General features: G+C 54.0%; 1 protein-coding gene across 4 annotated transcripts in view; it reads left to right on the top strand.

The window, feature by feature from the left end:
- Positions 1-623: 623 nt before the first annotated feature.
- Positions 624-6,000, top strand: part of STRBP (spermatid perinuclear RNA binding protein) — a 140,436-nt gene continuing 135,059 nt past the window's right edge. For 2 of the 4 annotated variants that reach the window (XM_073639752.1, XM_073639748.1), the window contains exon 1: positions 624-762. The gene's annotated coding sequence lies outside the window, so the exon portion shown is untranslated. Of the gene's footprint in view, positions 763-4,508; positions 4,651-5,083; positions 5,219-6,000 lie in introns of those variants that run through there. The other 2 variants (XM_073639749.1, XM_073639750.1) reach the window with 2 other exon arrangements.

Below are 6,000 nucleotides of genomic sequence, written 5' to 3'. Positions count from 1 at the left end.
TATTAAGGTGATGGTGCCAACAATTTTGTTCGGCCCATTTTGGAGTTTTGTGTGAAATTATGTCCAATTTGCATTTTTTTCTTAGTGTTTTTTGTGTTGTTCCAATACACACAAAGGAAATAAACCTGTGTATAAGAAAACAGGTGGAATTGTGATAATTTTCTGGAAGAAATACTTCATTTTCTGGAACAATTTCAAGGGTGCCAACACTTTCAGGCATGACTGTATATATATATACACACACATACTTATTAACATACACTCTATAGCTGTACACAGACACAGAGCAAAAATACATGTGTGTATAGAGAATGACCTGTTCATCCTATAGGAGCCTGTGATACAATTCTCCAGCCTCCGGGCCGCACAGCCCCCTGTATCCTACACACAGTGTGACTGGAGGCTTATGCTGCACGGACATATCATTCCTCTCTGTCAGTCGCGGTTATTGCAGTGACAATATGATAATGGACCAGTCCTACGAGGACCAGCTGCAGCTGCAGCGGCACCGGCGGCAGCGCTCTCTCAGGTGCAGGCTCGTGCCCGTCAGCCAGGCGCGCCCCCCGCTCAGGTGCCTGCCCAGTACGTGCGCTCACTGCGCGCTCCCCTCAGGTGCAGGAGGAGTGGGCGGGGCTGCAGGAGGCTCGGGGGCCAATCAGAGCAATTAGCGCAGTCACGTGCTCGGCGCTGGGATCGCGCCCTGCTTGGTGTGTGAAGAGGATAAGGAGGAGGAGGCGGCGGCGGAGCATCACCGGGAGACCGGTAACTAGTGCTGCTGGGAGGCGGTTACCGGGGCGGGGGGATACAGCGGGGAGTGGGGTCCGAGGCTCTGCCGGGGGGACGTGTGGCCGGGGGTAACCTGTGTGGAGAGTTGTCCGGAGTGCGGGCATCCGCGGCAGTCCGGGCACCGTGTGAGGCAGCAGCGGGGCGGGCGCAGTGCGACCTGTCAGCGGCTCCTCTGCGCCATCCGCATCCTCCGTCCTCCCCGGTGCTGGGGATGCGCGTGTGCCGGAGCGTCCGCTGCACAACTTACTGCGACCCATTGTGCCGAGCGCATCCCCTCATGTGCGGAGAGGCTGCGGGGAGAGCCGCAGAGGAACCGCGGGAGAGCCGCAGAGGAACCGCGGGAGAGCCGCAGAGGAACCGCGGGAGAGGCGCTGAGGAACCACGGGAGAGCCGCAGAGGAACCGCTGAGGATCCGCGGGAGAGGCGCTGAGGAACCACGGGAGAGGCGCTGAGGAGCCGCAGAGGATCCGCGGGAGAGGCGCTGAGGAGCCGCAGAGGATCTGCGGGAGAGGCGCTGAGGAGCCGCAGAGGATCCGCGGGAGAGGCGCTGAGGAGCCACAGAGGGACCGCGGGAGAGGCGCTGAGGAGCCGCAGAGGATCCGCGGGAGAGGCGCTGAGGAGCCACAGAGGGACCGCGGGAGAGGCGCTGAGGAGCCGCAGAGGATCTGCGGGAGAGGCGCTGAGGAGCCGCAGAGGATCTGCGGGAGAGGCGCTGAGGAGCCGCAGAGGATCCGCGGGAGAGGCGCTGAGGAGCCACGGAGGGACCGCGGGAGAGGCGCTGAGGAGCCGCGGAGGAACCGCGGGAGAGGCGCTGAGGAGCCGCAGAGGAACCGCGGGAGAGGCACAGAGGAACCGCGGGAGAGGCGCTGAGGAGCCGCAGAGGAACCGCGGGAGAGGCACAGAGGGACCGCGGGAGAGGCGCTGAGGAGCCGCAGAGGGACCGCGGGAGAGGCACAGAGGGACCGCGGGAGAGGCGCTGAGGAGCCGCGGAGGGACCGCGGGAGAGGCACAGAGGGACCGCGGGAGAGGCGCTGAGGAGCCGCAGAGGGACCGCGGGAGAGGCACAGAGGGACCGCGGGAGAGGCGCTGAGGAGCCGCGGAGGGACCGCGGGAGAGGCACAGAGGAACCGCGGGAGAGGCGCTGAGGAGCCGCAGAGGAACCGCGGGAGAGGCACAGAGGGACCGCGGGAGAGGCGCTGAGGAGCCGCAGAGGGACCGCGGGAGAGGCACAGAGGGACCGCGGGAGAGGCGCTGAGGAGCCGCGGAGGGACCGCGGGAGAGGCACAGAGGGACCGCGGGAGAGGCGCTGAGGAGCCGCAGAGGGACCGCGGGAGAGGCACAGAGGGACCGCGGGAGAGGCGCTGAGGAGCCGCGGAGGGACCGCGGGAGAGGCGCTGAGGAGCCGCGGAGGGACCGCGGGAGAGGCGCTGAGGAGCCGCGGAGGGACCGCGGGAGAGGCGCTGAGGAGCCGCGGAGGGACCGCGGGAGAGGCGCTGAGGAGCCGCGGAGGGACCGCGGGAGAGGCGCTGAGGAGCCGCGGAGGGACCGCGGGAGAGGCGCTGAGGAGCCGCGGAGGGACCGCGGGAGAGGCGCTGAGGAGCCGCGGAGGGACCGCGGGAGAGGCGCTGAGGAGCCGCGGAGGGACCGCGGGAGAGGCGCTGAGGAGCCGCGGAGGGACCGCGGGAGAGGCGCTGAGGAGCCGCGGAGGGACCGCGAGAGAGGCGCTGAGGAGCTGCGGGAGAGCCGCAGCCTTCCTCTCTGTGTGCGCAGCTCCCGGGCGGTATATAGCGTGAGTGTGCGCGGCTCCCGGGCGGTATATAGCGTGAGTGTGCGCGGCTCCCGGGCGGTATATAGCGTGAGTGTGCGCGGCACCCCGGGCGGCACATAGCGTGAGTGTGCGCGGCACCCCGGGCGGTATATAGTGTACGCAGCTCCTGTGCTGTAGTAATAGGTCTCCAGTGACATCACTGCTCCTCTTCCTCCCTGTCCTTCTCTTTTGGGTCACCTATTGCTGAGTGGTTACCATGCAGTAGATCTGCTTGCTTGGTTGTAGCCCTTTATTGCCTGATCACACTGGTGCTTTAGTATATTCTTATTATGGGAACAGTCCTCGTGACAAAGCCTGTGTTTGCTATTGCATCCTTACGCCTCTGTGTGCGCACGCTCAGAGAGGAACGGTGTTCTCCTGTCTTCCAAGTTGTCTGCAGGCAAATAAAGTGCCTGCCAAATTTTAGAAAATATGTGCAAAATTTTGTCTCTCGTTAAAACTTGGGGTTACCTGTCGACTTTGGCCGTGCCCAAGGCCGCTATGTTCTACTGCTAAATTGCACAGTGATGCAGTAGCTGTGCAAAATTCGAGGTTCCCCCTGGGGCCACAATGCACCCCCGATCATCTGCGATATAGTAGCGGTACATGGCAATATTTGGCCTCATGACGCCGTGTATCCCCATTATAAAGTGCACACATTCACTAATCTTTTTGGTGCTACAACTTTTCAGAAATGACCTTGGGCCTCATTCAGTCGTCTGATATTCTCCTGTTTCGCTGAAAATCGCCGGGACATGTACAATTTTGATCCTAGTATCTGATCAAAATCGGCACTGCAAGTCTATGGGTCTATGAAAAAAATCGGACCGCACTCAGATGTCTCATTTTCAGACTGTCACATAGGAGGAGATGGAGAAACTTTTTTTTTTTTTTCTTTATGTACGAGAAAAACTCATGACACTCCTGATTTAAAAAAAAAAAAAAATAAAAATTTGCTCCTTTTTCGTACGTGAAAAGTACTGACATGTGACAGAGGCCTTAGGTTTCGAAATTTGCAAGTCGAGAAAGTTCTTTTCAAAATACAATCACGGATTCGCTGGCAAACAAACAATTCTGCTATTTGTTATATTGAAATTCTCATGTGATTCTCAAGACCGTAGTAGTGAGAATATGTATAGAGGTCAGTCCAGAACCAAAGATTGCCGTCATTAAATGGCTAACTCAATGGGGTTCTGGTTAGGCTACGTTCTCACAGTGAGTTTTTGATGTTGCAGATTTTCTGCACCTATTAAGTAAAATAGGTTACTTGCATTTTTTTTCAAAACTGCATAAAAAAAAACTCACAAAAAACTTATTGTGCGATCATGGGCTAAGAACCGGATCTCTGATTAGCGCTTTTGCTTCGCATGGTAGGGGTCCTGGGTTTGACTTCCACCAAAAGCAATGTCTGCATGGAGTTTGCATGGTTTTCTTCTGTGTGTGTCCAAAAAAAGGGAAATTAGATTGTGAGCACTATTGTGAATATAGACTAAGGTGAACAGTGGCTATCATTGTAGAGCGCTGCAGCATATGTTGGTGCTACCTGAGCATCAAAACATGGATAACCAGCAATATCTCTCCATCAATCCCACTTGTGTACTTCTTTGGTTCCTATGGTTTGTGGTGTTTGCACACTTTTGTTGCTGTTGGATAATGTTGTCATGGCTGCTAATGATCTGCAGTGAAATCCGTGGCTTCCTACTGTAGTTTACTGCAGAGCGCTGACATGAGTGGCCAGCAGGTTGTATGTGCAGCACCGACACTGCTGAAATGTGGTGCAGCTCCAGTGTCTGTAAATAGCAGCTCTCCATTACCATGTGCATTGTAGTGAGTGCTCGGCCCTCCATGGTCCAGACTTGTTTGCCTGGTCTCCTTCTTTTGAGCACCTCTTGATGAATAGGGATTTGTTCTTGCTCCTGCACATGCGCGCTGCGCCCCCCCCCCCTAGCAGGTCTGCCAGATGGTGTCCCTCAGACTCCAGTCAGTTTCTCACGTTGCTGCTGCGGGACAGACTGTGCTGAGAGGAACTGCAAGAATGAATGGAAAATGAAGCTCAGGTACCCGCTCTGTGGTCGTGAGTGTGATGGAAACCTATTATTATGTGTCAGACATGAGATCGGCCAATGGTGGCGGTCGCTGCTCCGCGTAAATAGGTTCTTCTTGTAGGCTTATACTTGTGTGGTGTGTGTGTTGTCACAATGTCTATTTGTAAATATTTACAGTTTTGTCTTTTTCCCTTTCCTACGGTTACGTTTATTGGACATACTTTTTCGTAGTGCTCATGGTGTTAATGGTCTGCGGACTCATTTACGTAGTCTTTGAAGTTATTAATGCAACTTGTGCATGATTTTTTACGCTTGTACTCTCCTATGGGCATACTTCTTTGTAAACGTGTGCACGCTCCCGTAGACATACTGCTTGCAAAACGCGTGCACGCTCCTGTGGGTGTAATTTTGTCCTAATTGTATACAGGCTCTTGTGGGGATATGTCGAACTGAATGTGTACGCGCCCCTGTGGGCATACCTCGTGCTAAACATGTATACATTTCTATGGGGATAAGTCATACTGAAGATTTACTGCTGACAGCGGATGTAAGATGTTGACAGACTGATCCAGGCGGTTTTGTAAGTTTGGATTTGGAATGAGCTGCACTTACTGATCCTTCTTTTGATATGTAATGAATTAGTAACCCGACCAGAATGGTAGTGGCTTTTTTTTTTATCTTTTATTATTAGTCTTTACCTGTTTTTCCGTCACCTCCAGTTGTCAGTTTTGCCTTATCTCTTTATCCCTGAGACTTTGGATGCTGCCTGCTTTCTATGCCTGCTTGTGGTTTTGCCTGATCTGCACCTATTGATGTCTGTGTTAAACACCCCGGTGCTCGCAAGGCTGTTATTTACTTTCTTGTCCCCAGAGATGTGTGATTCTGTGGGAGCAGGTCCTCTGCTGCTCTGTTTTTATAGGGAGCGCATTACATTAGAAATAGGTGTCTGAGGTTATAATACAGATAGCAAATTAAGGAGCTGCAGCTACACTGCCAAATTTCTTATTAAGCTGTATAATGTAGCCATTGTGTGGTCTTGTAGCCCAGAAATTCAGTAATCATATGGTAAAGTCGCAGAGGGAGACTGCAGGCAATACAACTGAATTATACCTTTTTTAAGGAGCTTTACAATTTTTGAGCTATTCGTAATAATCCAATTACAGATGAGCGTATGTAAGGGGAGGCTGACCCCCGGGAACGCTGAGCTGCTCCTGCCTTCATAATGAACCGCTCTTGTGTCACAATGGGAAGCAATGACACTTCAGACGCCAACAGCTATTTACTGGTGCGTCTTTACCCATAGATTTGCAATGTAACCTACTATTACTTGTTTATGGTGAAGTGCTGCAGGCATAATGGATC

This window comes from Phyllobates terribilis, unplaced genomic scaffold (assembly GCF_046119375.1).
Source record: "Phyllobates terribilis strain yellow unplaced genomic scaffold, ASM4611937v1 Scaffold_7__3_contigs__length_470593459, whole genome shotgun sequence".
NCBI classification, from domain to species: domain Eukaryota; kingdom Metazoa; phylum Chordata; class Amphibia; order Anura; family Dendrobatidae; genus Phyllobates; species Phyllobates terribilis.
Note: the sequence above shows the minus strand (reverse complement) of the source record. Positions and strands in the feature narration are given on the sequence as shown.